Source organism: Coregonus clupeaformis, chromosome 26 (genome assembly GCF_020615455.1).
Source record: "Coregonus clupeaformis isolate EN_2021a chromosome 26, ASM2061545v1, whole genome shotgun sequence".
Lineage (NCBI taxonomy): Eukaryota > Metazoa > Chordata > Actinopteri > Salmoniformes > Salmonidae > Coregonus > Coregonus clupeaformis.
In genome coordinates, this window is record NC_059217.1 from 3,043,918 (window position 1) to 3,062,185 (window position 18,268).

General features: G+C 41.0%; 1 protein-coding gene across 1 annotated transcript in view; it reads right to left on the reverse strand.

Moving 5' to 3' along the window:
- Nucleotides 1–15,803, reverse strand: part of LOC121539945 (guanine nucleotide-binding protein G(I)/G(S)/G(O) subunit gamma-12-like) — an 88,459-nt gene extending 72,656 nt beyond the window's left edge. The window contains exon 1 of the mRNA XM_041848596.1: nt 15,272–15,803. The gene's annotated coding sequence lies outside the window, so the exon portion shown is untranslated. The remainder of the gene's footprint in view (nt 1–15,271) is intronic.
- Between the last annotated feature and the right edge of the window lie 2,465 nt (nt 15,804–18,268).

An 18,268-nucleotide genomic window follows, 5' to 3' on the forward strand; every position in this document is an offset into this window, starting at 1 on the left:
ACCTTTCGACGGCATTTGATACAGTTTACCATTTCTTACTTGTTCAAAGGTTGTCTGAAATAGGCCGAAATCAGGCGCCTTTGCAATTGGTTCAAGAACTATCTAATGCACAGAACACAATGTATGCTTACTGATGGTATCAAATGTAGTTTCCTCAATATTACGAAAGGTGTGCCGCAGGGGTCAATTTCCTCTTCACTACTTATATAAATAATATTGGTCTATCTGTTAAAACCTGTAACATTAATCTCTACGCAGACAATACACTTTTGTATTCCTGTGCCCCCTCAGTACAGCAGGCCATTCATGACCTTCAACATGGTTTTGACTCAATTCAAAAATCGCTTACTGATCTTAAACTAGTGCTAAATCCTAATAAAACCACATTTATGTTGTTTTCTAGGTCTCGTAATATTGACTCTGAGGACCTGCGTATTTGAACATTAAAGGGAGCCCAAATTGAGCAAGTTCCCCATTATATGTACTTTGGTATTTGGATTGACGATAAACTCTTTTAAAAAACACAACAAAACTGACAAAAAAATATGAGAATTAAGATTGGTTTCTTTTATAGAAATAAATCCTGCCTCACTTTAGAAAGTAGAAGGAAGATTGTTCAAGCAACACTTCTCCCAGTACTTGATTATGGTGATATACTCTACATGCATGCAGCAGCCTCTGTTTTATCACTCAGCCTCATTCTATTACTCAGCACTGCATTTTATCACTGGGGACAATTGTCGTACACATCACTGAATTTTGTATAGTTCGGTTGGCTGGGAGTATCTGAATACCAGAAGGACCAGCATTGGCTACTTTTTGTATATAAAGCAGTTCTTCAGAGACTCCCCCACTACCTCAGCTCACTTATTAATTGGAGATCCAGCCATTTTCAGACCTGCTCTCTGGACTGGCTGGTTCTGGAGGTCCCACGGGTCTCCACTGAGCTGGGGAAAATGCTTTTAGTTTTTAATAATGTGATAGTTGTGTTTGCTTTGATTAACCTTGTTGTATTTATTGTTTTGATGTTGTTATTTAGCTTGATGTTGGATTGAATTGTGTTTATGGTCACACGGCTTCCTTGAAAATGAGACCCTGGTCTCATTGGTGACCCCCGTCTAAATAAAAGTTACATCAAATAAAAAAATCTAAGGGCTGGTTTCCCGAACACTGATTAAGCCTAGTCCTACTTAAAAGGATTGGGGTGCTTGGGGAAACCTCTTCCTGTGGTCGTGTGGCTCAGTTGGTAAGAGCATGGTGCAAGCAACTCCAGGGTCATGGTTTCAATTCCCATGGGGAATGTATGCACTCACTACAAGTCAATCAGTCAAATCCCCTACAGGCAAGCACTAGTGATTCATGGGACAAAGTAAATAAGGAGAGGAGTAGTAGTATGAGTTAATTAAAGAGTAAATGACATGTTCTTTATTAGAGAACAAAGCAGTCCCCAAGCAGCTAGAGACGCACTTAGGAGACTGAATGTACTGTATATAATATAACTGTGGCTGTCTGTTTGCCCAATACAATGGTCTCCCCCTCCCTCCTACACCCTCTCTCTCCCCTCCCTCCTAAGGCTGTCGTGGTCATGACATTTTGGCTAGACAAAACTGTCATGCAAATCACTGCCAGTCTCATGGTAACTGACCGTTTAATTAGCATAAACACATTTAGCATCGCCAGGCCTCCACACATACAAGCAGCTGATGTGCGCCTTTGGAATATCTACATTTTTTAAAAAGTTGAATAAATCAATTTAATATATACCATCACAATAAATCCATTATTTACTTTAGGCAGGCCAAAAAACATTACAATATGAAGAAAACATATTTCAGACGAACAGAATAGCATATTCTGAGTCGGCCTACTGTATGTTATCTGGCTATGCGCCATGCCAATGGCAACCTAGGCTGTAGGCTAGTTCATTTAGCAGACAAGATATGCTTATAAATCCCTTGCCATTATTTTATTTTCTATGATTTTATAGTAAAAATAATATAATTCAACTTAGCTGAATAAAATAGAAAGGATATCTTTCCTATTCCCGAGCAAGTGCGAATATGAAGTGGCTATGTTGAGCGTAAAAGTGATAATTTGAAACAGGTCCTATACACTAGATTTTGAGTTATTTGGCAACTTCAGTTGTAAATGATACCAACCTTAGAATGTCTTAGGAATCAAAACATATATGGGCTGCATGATGCGACTATATTGATGATTGCATACTCAATTGTTCCTTGCCTCAGGTTGAAAAATGCTGCTCTCTCATCAAGTGATAATATTCTCACCCATCAGACTATTCTCAATTGAATCTTGCCTTTACTAATATGTCAAATTAGTTTATATTTAGAATGGGCCATTATCAAATCAGTAGTGAATGGAGTCTACGCTTTCCCGTGGTTCCTTTTTCAGTCATGGTAATAGGCAGGCAGGCAGGCAGAAAGAGACAGACAGTTTCAAGTAAAAAAAATGGACCAATATCCTCTTCAGAATTCATTTTAACAAGGCTGTTAGTTTCTAGAACTGCAAGACCATTGTGTCCAATGGAGGTCAAAAATGCTTTTGGGTTGAATGGATCAAAAATGTCATATGCCAAGTCCCCCAGTCACAAATATGTAAAATGTGGGTAGATTCAACCAATGTACGGCCTCCTGGGGACACTATTTAACAATGGCCTGAGTTTCAAGTCTTTATGTTAAAGAATTGACCGTTCTACAGAGAATGGAAGACACTGTTTTGTGTAACTACAGGGAGAGAATGAAGCACCATGTTGAGGATTAATTAAACAATTTCCTGTTGCCACAGTAAGGGATGGATCGAAATTTACAGAATGGGTACCTGGAAGAAAATCGGGGAGGGTCATGCTTTTTCAATTTCAGTCAAGGGGAGGGTTTAGTATTTTTTAAATCTAGTCCAGGAGAGGGTCATGTAATTTGTAATGGATGAAAATTCAATATTTCTCAGTGTTTTAGAATTAGTTGCTTATTAGGCTATATATATATCGATGTGTGCCCGTTGCCACTCCTACTCTCTGATTCTTTGCTGGGCACGCAATATTAATTGTGCCTATCTGTTATTTAGTGTGGTCTCAATCAAATGATACATAGCCTATAGGCAACGAAGTGCATACTCAGAGAAGCACAGGGGAAAGTTATATTTCTAAGATAGCTGCTGGGATGGTGTAACTAAAACTAGGCTGCATTACACGCTGCAATAGATATTCCAACCCTGAGCCCTGGCCTGATCTGCTCTTGATGATTAAAAACGTTTTGTGTGCTGATTAACCAATGGCTGTGCTATGCAGGGCTACAGTGGCAAAGGTTTCTTCTGAAAATATTTTTGATTAGGCCTAGTCCAAAAAATACACTCCAGCCTATAGCCTATGTTCTGTTCAGTTTGAGAAGGAGAGTGTGAATATGAGAAGGAGTACTGGAGGTCAACTTTGATAGTTTGCTACTACTATAATTGATTTTTTTTAATATATGTGTTTGTTTCTTGCCCATTATGTATTTATCAGAGTTATTGACCTCACAATAAGCCTGATTTGAGTAACTTACATTGTGATGCTGAAACTTGAAGCAGCAGCCGCAGCACAATCAATTGGAAATGGACAGCTCACGGTGCTGAAATTAGGCAAATTCAAGTAGCATAATTCATTTCAACAGTCTTCATTTTAATTAGACTTTACTAACAATGAGAGGGCTTTGTGTTGGAGCCTATTTCTTCCCATTTAAGAAATAAGAGGTAGGCCTACCTGTTTGACAGACGAAATTAGGCTATAGGATGCTATATCCATAGATTTGTCAGTCAATTCCTCCACCCACTATGCACTCTTTAAATAGCCTACCTCCGTGTCAGTGAAGGGTTGTTGAGTTAAAACCAAAACTCGAATTGAGGGGGTATGAGAGGGTATGCCATAGGCCTACCTTTTATTTATCGTATTTGCAGCTACGAGAAAAAAACTGCCTTTTTTTTTATAAACATTTCATGCAATTCTACCTAATTTTACATTTTAGCTGAATATTTTTTTAATACCACACAAATTACCGAAATTACAGGCTAAGAATGGACAGAGATAGTCCTATGTGTTCATCTTATCATATTTCTCCAATGCCAAAATCAGTGTGTCTTGTTTGCAACAAAACTGTCCCTATTTGCAGGAATCTGAGTATAGGCCTACCTTTCCACCCCAGACAGAGTAGGCCTACTGACTCAGAAAAATGTAAGCTTTAACTGCTGGCTACTCTTCGTCCGTGGCTTAACCCAATGAGAAAAGGTCACAAGTGTTTCCCTAAAAGCTGCCTGGCTTTAAACATCTTCTATTGTACAGAAAGTGAATAGCTTAATCAATTGATAGTGACAGAATTAGATTACTTCCCAAGCAAAGTTAGCCTCTGAATGTCAAATAAACAAAACAATGATATCCCCATATGCATCAGAGTCATGTCTTTCCCGGGTATTTTACAGCTTGTTTCTAGCATAAAGCATCACGGAACAAAGCTCTGTTATAGATCACTTCATATAATCGGATCCGGTTTGTTTTCTTCAATATCTTAAGAGGGTGGAGGAGGTGAATAAAGGGGGAGGGAGAGAGAAGAGGAGGGGGGATAAAGAGGAGGTAGCGAGAAAGATAGAGGGAAGCAAAGAAGGAGAGAGGGAGGGAGAGCAAGAGAGAAGATAGAGATAGGGGGATTAGAGAAGAGAGAGAGAGAGAGAGAGAGAGAGAGAGAGAGAGAGAGAGAGAGAGAGAGAGAGAGAGAGAGAGAGAGAGAGAGAGAGAGAGAGAGAGAGAGAGAGAGAGAGAGAGACATTGTGTCTGACATAAGCTTCAATAGGTTGACACTCATCTTTTCCCATTGGCACCACAAAGCTTGCTGGGAGCATGGCCAGTTCACATAAGCGTCAATCGGTTGATGCCTAACATTTTGCAAAAACATGACAGGATGACGTTTTGAGGCTGATATAGGGCTGGGGGTCCTGGATGATGTTAGTTAGAGAAGAGGTGGGGCAGCTAGTGCAAGCACACAGACACAGACACACAACAGGAGTCTATAAATACCCCCATCACATCAAAGCAGTGTGACAGCATCTTCCACACTGTCTGTGGTTCACAACAAGGCTCTCTCGTACTGTCTGGAGGTGACCTAGCCAATGTCAGTTACAGTAGAGCTGTTAGTCTGCATTCACAACATACCGTGCATTAAAAACACACCATATAGACAGTCCTGAAGAAGCAGGGTTTACCTGCACTAAGCAGGAACCAGGATGTCTGCCTGCCTCTACAGGGGAGTGACAAGGACATCCAACAAGGAAGTGCTGAGGCTGCACAACTGGACTGTTCTGTTTCAGAAGCTCCACCACTTCAGTTTGCAGACCATAGACAGTGTGGCCCTAACACTTTTTTGTTTTCGTTTCGGGGAAAGAAGAATGAAGAAATTGGTGTTTGTTTTCAGACAAACTTGTGTGTATACAGGTCATTCATCCTTAAAAGGATGAAGCTGTAAACAGAATCATGTACTGTTATTATGACTCAGTCAGACCTGTCACTATTGGGCTGGAAAGATTTGGGCATACAAAAGAGGCAATGTTTAGAATTATAATGAAACTCATTCATTGACTCAGACACAACAGAATGACACTCCAACAACAGTACCAGCACCAGATTCCATACAGCACTGGCAACCACAAGCACAAACATGACTGCCCAGCATCATACTGATGTCTGCTTCCAAAAATAACTTCCTCCCATCACCCCCTCCTCTTCCTCTACCCACCACACACACACACACACACACACCACTCCCAGTGGACTAGCCTCTTTAAAAACCATTAATTCACAGGAACAGAAAGCAATTTTCAGCTGGTATCCACTAGAGAGCCCAACGTATGGCAAACTGTGGCTCAGGGTCCCACTCTCCCACAGGTCCCCAGTCTTACACTACAATCTCAGTAAAGCTCTGGTAGTGGAGGAAAACATGTCCTTTGTCTAATCTCTTAAAATAATACACCAACATGAACATGAATAAGAACATGCCTAGTCAGTCTCCTTCTGCTTCACCTCTCCTCCTTCCCTCCACTCTGCTCCTTCTCTCCCCTGCCTCCTCTCCTCCTTCCCTCCCCTCCTCTCCTCCCCTCCTTCCCTCCCCTCCTCTCCTCCCCCCTCCCCTCCTCTCCTCTCCTCCCCCTGTCACGATCGTCGGGAACAGAGGAGGACCAAGGCGCAGCGTGGAATGCGAACATATTTATTTTTATAAAGTATCACACGAACAAAACGAAAACGTGCCGTCCCTGGTTACATACACAAACCAACACGGAACAAGAAACCACACCAAATGAATGCCTAACGGTTACTTAAGTATGGCTCCCAATCAGAGACAACGAGCTACAGCCATCTCTGATTGGGAGCCACCCTGGCCAACATAGAAATACAACAACTAGAACAAACACAAATGAAAACTCACACCCTGGCTCAACATACTAGAGTCCCCAGAGCCAGGGCGTGACACCCCCACATTACCCTCAACAGTAATTTCAGTGTGTGGTCCTTTTTGCAAATCAATGGTCTCATTAAAGTGTAACTAAATGGCAATTACAGTGGGGAAAAAAAGTATTTAGTCAGCCACCAATTGTGCAAGTTCTCCCACTTAAAAAGATGAGAGAGGCCTGTAATTTTCATCATAGGTACAAGTCAACTAGGACAGACAAAATGAGGAAAAAAAATCCAGAAAATCACATTGTAGGATTTTTTATGAATTTATTTGCAAATTATGGTGAAAAATAAGTATTTGGTCAATAAGAAAAGTTTCTCAATAGTTTGTTATATACCCTTTGTTGGCAATGACACAGGTCAAACGTTTTCTGTAAGTCTTCACAAGGTTGTCACACACTGTTGCTGGTATTTTTGGCCCATTCCTCCATGCAGATCTCCTCTAGAGCAGTGATGTTTTGGGGCTGTCGCTGGGCAACACAGACTTTCAACTCCCTCCAAAGATTTTCTATGGGGTTGAGATCTGGAGACTGGCTAGGCCACTCCAGGACCTCGAAATGCTTCACGACCACTCCTTCGCCGGCCGGGTGTGTTTGGGATCATTGTCATGCTGAAAGAACCAGCCACGTTTCATCTTCAATGCCCTTGCTGACGGAAGGAGGTTTTCACTTCAAATCTCACGATACATGGCCCCATTCATTCTTTCCTTTACACGGATCAGTCGTCCTGGTCCCTTTGCAGAAAAACAGCCCCAAAGCATGATGTTTCCACCCCCATGCTTCACAGGTAGGTATGGTTTTCTTTGGATGCAACTCAGCATTCTTTGTCCTCCAAACACGACGAGTTGAGTTTTTACCAAAAAGTTCTATTTTGGTTTCATATGACATTCTCCCAACTCCTCTTCTGGATCATCCAAATGCACTCTAGCAAACTTCAGACGGGCCTGGACATGTACTGGCTTAAGCCGGGGACACCTTTGCACTGCAGGATTTGAGTCCCTGCGGCTAGTGTGTTACTGATGGTAGGCTTTGTTACTTTGGTCCCAGCTCTCTGCAGGTCATTCACTAGGTCCCCCCGCGTTTTCTGGGATTTTTGCTCACCGCTCTTTGTTATCATTTTGACCCCACGGGGAGGATCTTGCGTGGAGCCCCAGATCGAGGGAGATTATCAGTGGTCTTGTATGTCTTCCATTTCCTAATAATTGCTCCCACAGTTGATTTTTTTCAAACCAAGCTGCTTACCTATTGCAGATTCAGTCTTCCCAGCCTGGTGCAGGTCTACAATTTTGTTTCTGGTGTCCTTTGACAGCTCTTTGGTCTTCGCCATAGTGGAGTTTGGAGTGTGACTGTTTGAGGTTGTGAACAGGTGTCTTTTATACTGATAACAAGTTCAAACAGGTGCCATTAATACAGGTAACAAGTGGAGGACAGAGGAGCCTCTTAAAGAAGAAGTTACAGGTCTGTGAAAGCCAGAAATCTTGCTTGTTTGTAGGTGACCAAATACTTATTTTCCACCATAATTTGCAAATAAATTCATTAGAAATCCTACAATGTGATTTTCTGGATTTTTTTTTCTCAATTTGTCTGTCATAGTTGACGTGTACCTATGATGAAAATTACAGGCCTCTCTCATCTTTTTAAGTGGGAGAACTTGCACAATTGGTGGCTGACTAAATACTTTTTTTCCCCACTGTATATGCCAGCGTAGCCCCCAAATATTTCACATAGAAACTTCATAGGGAGGAAGGATTTTTGACATGCTCTTTACATTTGTATCACAAACCATTTTGGAGAAAATCGTGATGAAAGGGGCCATTTTGTACCCTTTTTAGACCTATAAATGCCTCCTGTAAGACCCTACTATCTGTGAACTGTACATGATAAATGTATGCATTCACTAACTGTTAGTCACTCTGGATAAGAGCGTCTGCTAAATGACTAAAAATGTTTTTAAAAATGTTTTAAAAAATGATCAAGACAACATGGGTGTCATTGTACTCCTTATAGTGTCTCTAAAATATGGAGTATGTCTTGATTCTGAAAAAACAAACAATTTATTCAACATATCAATATCTCAAAAGTACCCTTTTTGATTTTGTTCATTTTAGGACATATCGTTTGGAACAATATACTGGAAAGGGGATACCTAGTCAGTTGCACAACAGAATGCATTCAACTGAAATGTGCATTCAACCCAACCCTCTGAATCAGAGAGGTGCAGGGGGCTGCTTTAATCGACGTCCACGTCATCGGCGCCCAGGGAGCAGTTGTTGTTGGGAGTTAAGTGCCTTGCTCAAGGGCAGAACAGCAGATTTTTCTACCTTGCTGGCTCGGCGATTCGAACCAACAACCTTTTGGTTACTGGCCTAACGCTCTTAACCGCTAATTCAGATAAATGTTATGAGCAGCACTAACACAATGAATGGGAAAATGGATTCAACTGGAACTCCCTTTGCTGAATGTGCAATACTAAATGAGGGCTGTGATTGGTTATTGACCTATAATGTCATTTTCTATGTATAAAATGGGTCATATTATTAAAAAATTGTATTTTTGTGTTTTTCATATTAATATTTGTAATATTGAATAAATTAATGTTAAAACTTTTACTTAAGAATCTGGACATACTCCCTATTTGAGAGCACATAATAAAGGAGTATAAAGACACCAAGATGTCTGTATCATGTACGGTTCACAGATCATAGGCTCTTACCGGAGGCATGTATAGGTTTAAAAACGGCCTAAAATAGCCACTTTAATCATGGTTTTCTCAAAAATGATTTATCCTCCCCTAAAGGTCTCTCCTCCTATTTTCATCCTGCCTGACTTTCATCCTCTTGCATTGATCCAAGACACACACAAAGAGTGAGGGAGCAACTCAAAACACTGCTGCTGACTAACTACTGTGTGTGTGTGTGTGTGTGTGTGTGTTCCTGCTGTTGATGTGAATTAATGTAAGACGCCCTGCTAACCCAATGACACAGATGAGGAGAGACATGGAGGGTTTTAATTCCATCTACGCTGCTCAGTCGTCCAGGCAACGCTCTCTATGACGTCACCATTCAGTCCCATTCCGGATAAAAGAGCTGTGCTCCAGAGCCCCCAGGGGAAAAGGTGAGATTGTCCCTTTTAACCCTGTCATGGTTGCATCCTGCTATGACAAGCTGTTTGTCATTCCTCTGTGATTCAGCAGGTTTGATGCAACGCCACCCATTTATTTTAGTCACATATTACTGTAAGGTGACAAATTTAAGTCAGGGAGCTGAACAAAATAAAATATATTCACACATTACATACCTACATACATACACTACCAGTCCAAAGTATGGACACACATACTCATTCATGGGTTTTTCTTTAGTTTTACATTGTAGAATAATAGTGAAGACATCAAAACTATGAAATAACACATTTGGAATCCTGTAGTAACCAAAAAAAGTGTTAAACAAATCTAAATATATTTTATATTTGGGATTCTTCAAATAGCCACCCTTTGCCTTGATGACAGGAGTTCTCACATATACTGAGCACTTGTTGGCTGCTTTTCCTTCACTCTGCTGTCCGACTCATCCCAAACCATCTCAATTGGTTTGAGGTCGGGGGATTGTCGAGGCCAGGTCATCTGATGCAGCACTCCATCAATCTTTTTCTTGGTAAAATAGCCCTTACACAGCCTGGAGGTGTGCTGGGTCATTGTCCTGTTGAAAAAAAATTGAAAGTCCCACTAAGCCCAAACCAGATGGGATGGCGTATTGCTGCAGAATGCTGTGGTAGCCATGCTGCTTAAGTGTGCCGTTAATTCTAAATAAATCACAGACAGTGTCACCAGCAAAGCACCCCCACACCATAACACCTCCTCCTCCATGCTTTACGGTGGGAACGACACATGCAGAGATCATCCGTTCACCCACACCGCGTCTCACAAAGACACGGCGGTTGGAACCAAAAATCTCAAATTTGGACTCCAGACCAAAGGACACATTTCCACCGGTCTAATCTCCATTGCTCGTGTTTCTTGGCCCAAGCAGGTCTCTTCTTCTTACTGGTGTCCTTTAGTAGTGGTTTCTTTACAGCAATTTGACCATGAAGGCCTGATTCACACAGTCCCCTCTGAACAGTTAATGTTGAAATGTGTCTGTGACTTGACCTCTGTGAAGCATTTATTTGGGCTGCAATTTCTGAGGCTGGTAACTCTAATGAACTTTATCCTCTGCAGCAGAAGTAACTCTGGGTCTTCCATTCCTGTGGCGGTCCTCATGATACATGATGAGATTATAATTATTTTTATTTGTCAAACGACAGTCAAGCATCGATCATCATGTCACCAGAATAAGACCCTCGATATTTATTGGAAAGGAGCATCAAGTTCAACACTGTGCACTTTCACCACCCTGTGAAGTTCATAACTTCTTTCATCTGTAACCTAATAAACTGCATGGTTTCCCAAGTTATAGTGGGAGGACCGCACACCATATCATCGCGTGACTCCAAATGTACTTTGATATGATGGTTATTATATCAATATTTGCGCAAAGGTATTTCCACCACCATTTCCCGCATTATTTATTTTACCGACACAAAACGATCCCACCATGTTGAAAGAACAAATTCTGTCTACATTTATAAAATGACACTGAAACGCCCTGTTTCAATCACAGCTGTCGTGTTTGTTTGTTTTTATACGATATGACTTTACTCGCATAAAAACTGTGGATGAAAACGTGGTTAGTGATCAAACATTCTCATAAGGCCTCATAAGGTCAGCTGTGAAGCCGAGGGAGCTAATGAGTTTGGTACAGGGACAGACATTTTTACATACAAATCTGATTGGAGTCAGCATTTTATTATTGAAATATCGGCCTCAATTTAACTTCCAGAGTTGCTTTTTTCTTTCTGAGGGCTAATATGGGACATTTCTGGGGACAGTTTCAGACAATAACCCCAAAGACCCACCAACAGGTAGACCTATTTATTCAATGAACATTAGTTCAAATTAAGCTTTAGCATTTAGTGTTAATATTATAGTCAGCGTTCGGTACGCCTGGCTGGTTCTTCCATACACTTACATTTCTAACCACACACACACACAACACAAGTCCACAATCTCTTCCCTGACTGCTTGAGGAACCCAAAATTATTTCAGACACTGTGAGAATAAAAATACCCAGCCAAAGGGACAGATGAGCACACTGAAATCTGGACGCACTATCGGAACTGGCTGGGATTAAAATGCTTAACCCGGGCCACTCATGCAGAAATACAGACAAACCTGTAGGCTTTTCTCAATTTACATGCAGGTAATTATATACAATGCATTTGGAAAGTATTCAGACCCCTTGACCTTTTCCACATTTTGTTACGTTACAGCCTTATTCTTAAATTGATTAAATTGTTTATTTTTCCCTCACCAATCTACACACAATACCCCATAATGACAAAGCAAAAACTGGTTTGTAGAAATTTTAGCAAATGTATTAAAAATAAACAACTGAAATACCACATTTACATAAGTATTTAGACCCTTTACTCAGTACTTTGTTGAAGCATCTTTTGCAGCGATTACAGCCTCGAGTCTTCTTCGGTATGACGATAGAAGCTTGGCACACCTGTATTTGGGGAGTTTCTCCCATTCTTCTCTGCAGATCCTCTCAAGCTCTGTCAGGTTGGATGGAGAGCGTCTCTGTACAGCTATTTTCAGGTCTCTCCAGAGATGTTCGATCGGGTTCAAGTCCGGGCTCTGGGTGGTCCACTCAAGGACATTCAGAGATTTGTCCCGAAGCCACTCCTGCGTTGTCTTGGCTGTGTGCTTAGGGTCGTTGTCCTGTTGGAAGGTGAACCTTCTCCCATGTCTGAGGTCCTGAGCGCTCTGGAGCAGGTTTTCATCAAGGATCTCGCTGTACTTTACTCTGTTCATCTTTCCCTCGATCCTGACTAGTCTCCCAGTCCATGCCGCTGAAAAACATCCCCACAGCATGATGCTGTGGCACCATCCCTTCACCTCAGGGATGGTGCCAGGTTTCCTCCAAACGTGACACTTGGCATTCAGGCCAAACAGTTCAATCTTGGTTTCATAAAGAGCAGAGAATCTTGTTTCTCATGGTCTGAGAGTCCATTAGGTGCCTTTAGGAAAACTTCAAGGTGCCTTTTACTGAGGAGTGGCTTCCGTCTGGCCACTCTAGGAGTAGCTTCCGTCTGGCCACTCTACCATAAAGGCCTGATTGGTGGAGTGCTGCAGAGTTGGTTGACCCTTCTGGAAAGTTCTCCCATCTCCACCGAGGAACTCTGGAGCTCTGTCAGAGTGACCATCGGGTTCTCGGTCACTTCCCTGACCAAGGCCCTTCTCCCCCGATTGCTCAGTTTGGCCGGGCGGCCAGCTCTAGGAAGAGTCTTGGTGGTTCTAAACTTCTTCCATTTAAGGATGATGGAGGCCACTGTGTTCTTGGGGACCTTCAATGCTGCAGACATTTTTTGGTACCCTTCCCCAGATCTTTGCCTCGACACAATCGTGTCTCGGAGCTCTACAGACAATTCCTTCGACCTGATTAATTGGCTTTTGCTCTGACATGCACTGTCAACTGTGGGACCTTATATAGACAGGTGTGTGCCTTTCCAAATCATGTCCAATCAGTTGAATTTACCACAGGTGGACTCCAATCGAGTTGTAGAAACACCTCAAGGATGATCAATGTAAACAGGATGCAACTGAGCTCAATTTCGAGTATCATAGCAAAGGGTCTGAATACTTATGTAAATAAGGTATTTCTAAAAACCTGTTTTCACTTTCTCATTATGGGGTATTGTGTGTAGATTGATGAGGAAAACATTTAATGAAATCCATTTTAGAATAAGGCTGTAACGTAACAAAATGTGAAAAAAGTAAATGGGTCTGAATACCTTCCGAATGCACTCATTCATTAGGAACACCTTCAGCCTCAATTCTTTGGGGAATGGACTCTACAAGGTGTCCTAATGTTATGGGTATACAGTACATGTAATCGTTAAGGACTAGGGAGTTTTTCAGGATAAAAAAACCCAGAATGGAGCTAAGCACAGGCAAAATCCTAGAGGAAAACTGGGTTCAGTCTGCTTTCCACCAGACACTGGGAGATAATTTCAAGGTCAAATCTACCCTGGAGTTGTTTACAAAGAAGACATTAAAATTTCCTGAGTAGCCAAGTTACAGTTTTGACTTAAATCTACTTGAAAATCTATGGTAAGACCTATGGCAATGATCAACAACCAATTTGACAGAGCTCGAAAAACTCTGAAAAGAATAGTGGGCAAATGTTGCACAATCCAGGCGTGGAAAGCGCTTGAGACTTACCCAGAAAGACTCACAGCTGTAATCGCTGCCAAAGGTGCTTCTACAAAGTATTGACTCAGGGGTGTGAATACATATTTAAATGAGATATTTCTGCATTTAATTTTCAATACATTTCCAAACATTTCTAAAAACATGTTTTCACTTTGCCATAATGGGGTATTGTGAGTAGATGGATGAGAAAAAACATATATTTAATCCATTTTGAATTCAGGCTGTAACACAACAAAATGTGGAATAAGTCAAGGGGTATGAATAGACCAAAATTGGTGTCATTAAGTGTTACAGCTTGCTGTGTAATATGAGTAGTATTTTGATTTCAATAAAAAAAATGTTTTACATTAATTTATTAATATAGGAAAATATAAACATTAATATTGAAAATATACCATTTTTGATTTAGCTAATTTCTTATATATATTGTTGAACTCTACGGGCATATCAAAATTCCAGAGTGGGATTTCTGCTAGTTTTAAAGTTATGGCCCATTTTAAACAGAGAAATTGGCATAGTAGGCAATGTAACCAATCACAGCCCTCTGTTTACACTCTGTTGGTAATGCTTACAAAATTGGATCATAACGTACCCAACAAGGTATTCAAAAACTATCAAAATCAAAAATAGTATATTTTCAATATTCATGTTCATATTTTTTGATATTCATAAATTAATGTATGCAAATTGTTACTGAAATCAAAATACCACTCATATTACAGAGCAAGGAGTAAAGAATAATATGACAGCTTTGTAGCACCTACACATTGTGGAGTCTCAAAGGAGGCCTGGGTAAGGCCAAAATGGTACAAATATTCAAAATTCAATTAATTATTTCTCAATTATGCTTTAAGATACAAAAGTAAAATATATGTCAACAATCCTTCCTCCAAAGGACCCTTCTATTGATAACATTTCGTGAAAATTCCAAAAAATCATGGTCCTGTTTTGTTCTAGTTTAGTGAGGAATCACCCATAAGGTAGAGAGAGATGGGCCATACATTGATTTTGATCAAAGAGTATTATTGGTCGTATTCAACCCAAGTTTTGAAGACAAGTGTGGGTCTAAATTCCTCTACAAAAGACAGCATACAGAATAACATCAACAATTCGCTCTACCAAATGTCAAAAACTTTGGCAAATTACAATGCAATTAAAGACATTTATATTTTAGTGTAAAAATAACACATTTACAAAATGCAATGTTGTTACTGGAGTAAAACAGTGACGCTACACATTTGCTTATACCCATATGGATAACAAACTGACCCTGGCAAGACTGACAACCATCATGCAAAAGTGAGAGAAACCCTAGGCCTACGTGTAACACAAAGATAGGTTTCCTAATCCTAAACATCCATACCAACTATTTCTGTCGAAGTTTAGTTACATGTGCTGTAGTCGCCTATAAAATTAGAATTATGTTTCTTCTCACCAATCTGGTTGACACCTCGATAGCTCTACACTCACCTGTGTTATGGCCTCGGTTCCAAGCGCAAAGTGGAAAAGGTCTAGGGCTGTAAAATTGTCAAAAACCTGTTTTTATTGGCTTCTTGGAATCGATAAAGTATGTTGAAGTCCGTGAAAATCGAATCGTGTAGCCTTTCTTGTGTAAAAAGTAATAAATAATTTTTCAATCAACATAAACCTCCTGTTATGACCAACTCCGTCGCCTTTGCACCTACCGCGATTTCGCTGAGCTGCGCAGCTGGGTGACAGACAGGAGGAACGACCTTCTTTCTGAATTCATGGAATCGTGGGAACGCTGGCTGGAGGACAGAAATTGTGTCATTTCTTCCCATCTTTCCTTCTCAATATGCAGGGCGCCCTCTGCATGTGAGCCTGCCTGCCTGTTCCTCAATCTCATAGCTAGATTTACAGTGTTTAGTCCAAGGATCATCAACTAGATTCAGCCGCGGTTCGATTTGTTCTTGAGCGGCTGGTCGGGGGTCCGGAACACATTTACAAATAATTTGTAGACTCCAAATTGAATTCAAGAAACAAAAACAGATATAATGTTTGACCAAAACGTAATCATTTAAAACCTTGCTCACATTTGCATACGATCACGTGTCTCTCTATTATGCGTGGGAATACTTGGGAACATATTTCTTAAATTTAAATCTCTTGGAGCTGATTGCCTGGGGGTTTTACAGTCTTTTTTCCTCAGAATACTTGGGGGCCAACGCGGGCTGACAGTTGGGGAATCCTGTCTTAGTCTGACACCAGCTCTCGAAGTCCTCCTGACCTGAGACAAGTGGGTGGCAGCTCTTCGCTGTGTAGTCACGTGGGTTGCGTCAGCCAGGCTATACCATGCTATACCTGCGCTTGAATGAAATGTAGGGTATGTATTAAACTACTTATCAAGTTCAAGTTTATTTGCACCCACATACTCAAACAGTCAATAAAAAACTGGAATACATGGGCATGACAAATCGCATATCATAAATAGACAATTAACATTTATATAATGATAAGGTGAAATATCATAGTGTTTATCATTGGCAAAGTAAATAAATTGACAAACCATGATGTGCATGTCATAGTGCTTCACCACATCTATGAGGATAATGCTCCCAACATTGTAGTTGTAGATATAGTGTAATAGTGAGTTTGAATAATATACTTATATACAGTGGGGTTCGAAATTACAGTTTTTGCCCATTGCTTACACACTAAAACCGAATGCTTAGACCAAAGCCTCAATACCTAAACTTCTTGTAGCATACCTTAAACACAGTGTAACCATAGCTTAAACACAATGTCAACTTTGTACTTTGTTTGCAATTCTGTAACACACTTATTGCGAAACACTACACACGTTTTCTTACATTAGACACTTTGTTCAAAAACGAAATCACCTGTTATCATTGGGAAAACACTCTGTTCAAAATGCAAAACTCATCTGGCAATTGTATGCACTTACATACACACCTGAAAACACTTGCACAGAAAACAGAACACCAATCAGTCTGAGCCTTAGCACTACAAATAGGCCTCAGGTAAGCAATTTTTAGAACTTTGCAAGCATGGAGGCAATAAGAGTCAGAGTAAGAGGAGGACAAAGAGAGAGAGGAGTCGGATGTGGAAGAGGACGTGGAAGAGGACGAGGACCAGTGCGGAGACATATATCAGATGACATCAGGGCTACTCTGGTGGACCATGTGATAAATCATGGCCTGTCCAAGAGGGAGGCTGGGCAAAGAGTCCACCCTAACCTCAGTCGCTACACAGTAGCATCGATAATAAGGACATTCCGACTGGAGAACAGGTATATCTTCAAGTTTCTACTCCAGACTGTACCTACTGTATGTGTCACATGATTCTGTATCATATTACAGTATTACTGTACTAACTATACTATACAAAAATGGGTAGTGCTGTAAGTAATGTATATGTAAAGGAATACCATTGTGATGTTGCAGTACTGTGTACAGTTTGAAAGTACAGTATGTGAAAAAATAACCTAACCAATGACATCTTGTGGTGGCATTTTCTACAGAATGGTTGGACGACCTCCTCAAGGTGGAAGGGAACGGCTCTTCACTCAACAACAAGAGCTTGCCATCATTGAAATGGTGCGAGAAAATAATGCAATCTGACTTTGTGAGTTGCAACAACGCATAATTGCAAATGGAAATGAATTCAACAATATCAACAGGGTCAGCATTTCTACACTAAGTCGCATCATACAGAAACATAACTTCAGAATGAAGCAGCTGTACAGGGTGCCATTTGAGAGGAACAGTGTCAGGGTCAAGGATCTGCGCCATGATTATGTGCAGGTATGTGTCACTTTACTTTACATACTATATATTGTGATGTGGGAATGAGGGTTTATGCTGCCACCTGCCCTGCCTGTAGCTTGTAGTTTTTGTCTATACTCACCCAACCCAGCCCCTACTTGTGTGAAAATATAGACATTGTAGTTACTGTATGTGTTTTCAGTAACACTATTCAATATTTTCTGTTACAGACAGTTCTGGAGTTTGATGCCGTCGAACTGCCGCATGAGTTCATCTACGTGGATGAGGCAGGATTCAATCTGGCCAAAACCAGGCGTCGGGGCCGTAACGTAGTTGGACAAAGGGCTGTTGTAAATGTCCCTGGGCAGTGTGGGGGAAATATCACCTTGTGTGCTGCAATTAGTGTCCAAGGATCATGCCACTCTAGGTCCCTACAATACAGGAAAGGTAATTGCATTTCTAGATGCACTACATGCAGTTGTGCAGGACAGACCACAGCAGCCCAGGTTTGTTGTCATCTGGGATAATGTTAGTTTTCACCGGGCTGCTCTGGTCCGAGATTGGTTCAACAACCATAATCATTTCACAGTTTTATACCTGCCCCCTTACAGCCCCTTTCTAAATGCAATCGAGGAATTATTTTCAGCGTGGCGGTGGAAAGTATATGATCGGCAACCACATGCCCGCATGACTCTTCTGCAAGCAATGGAAGAGGCATGTG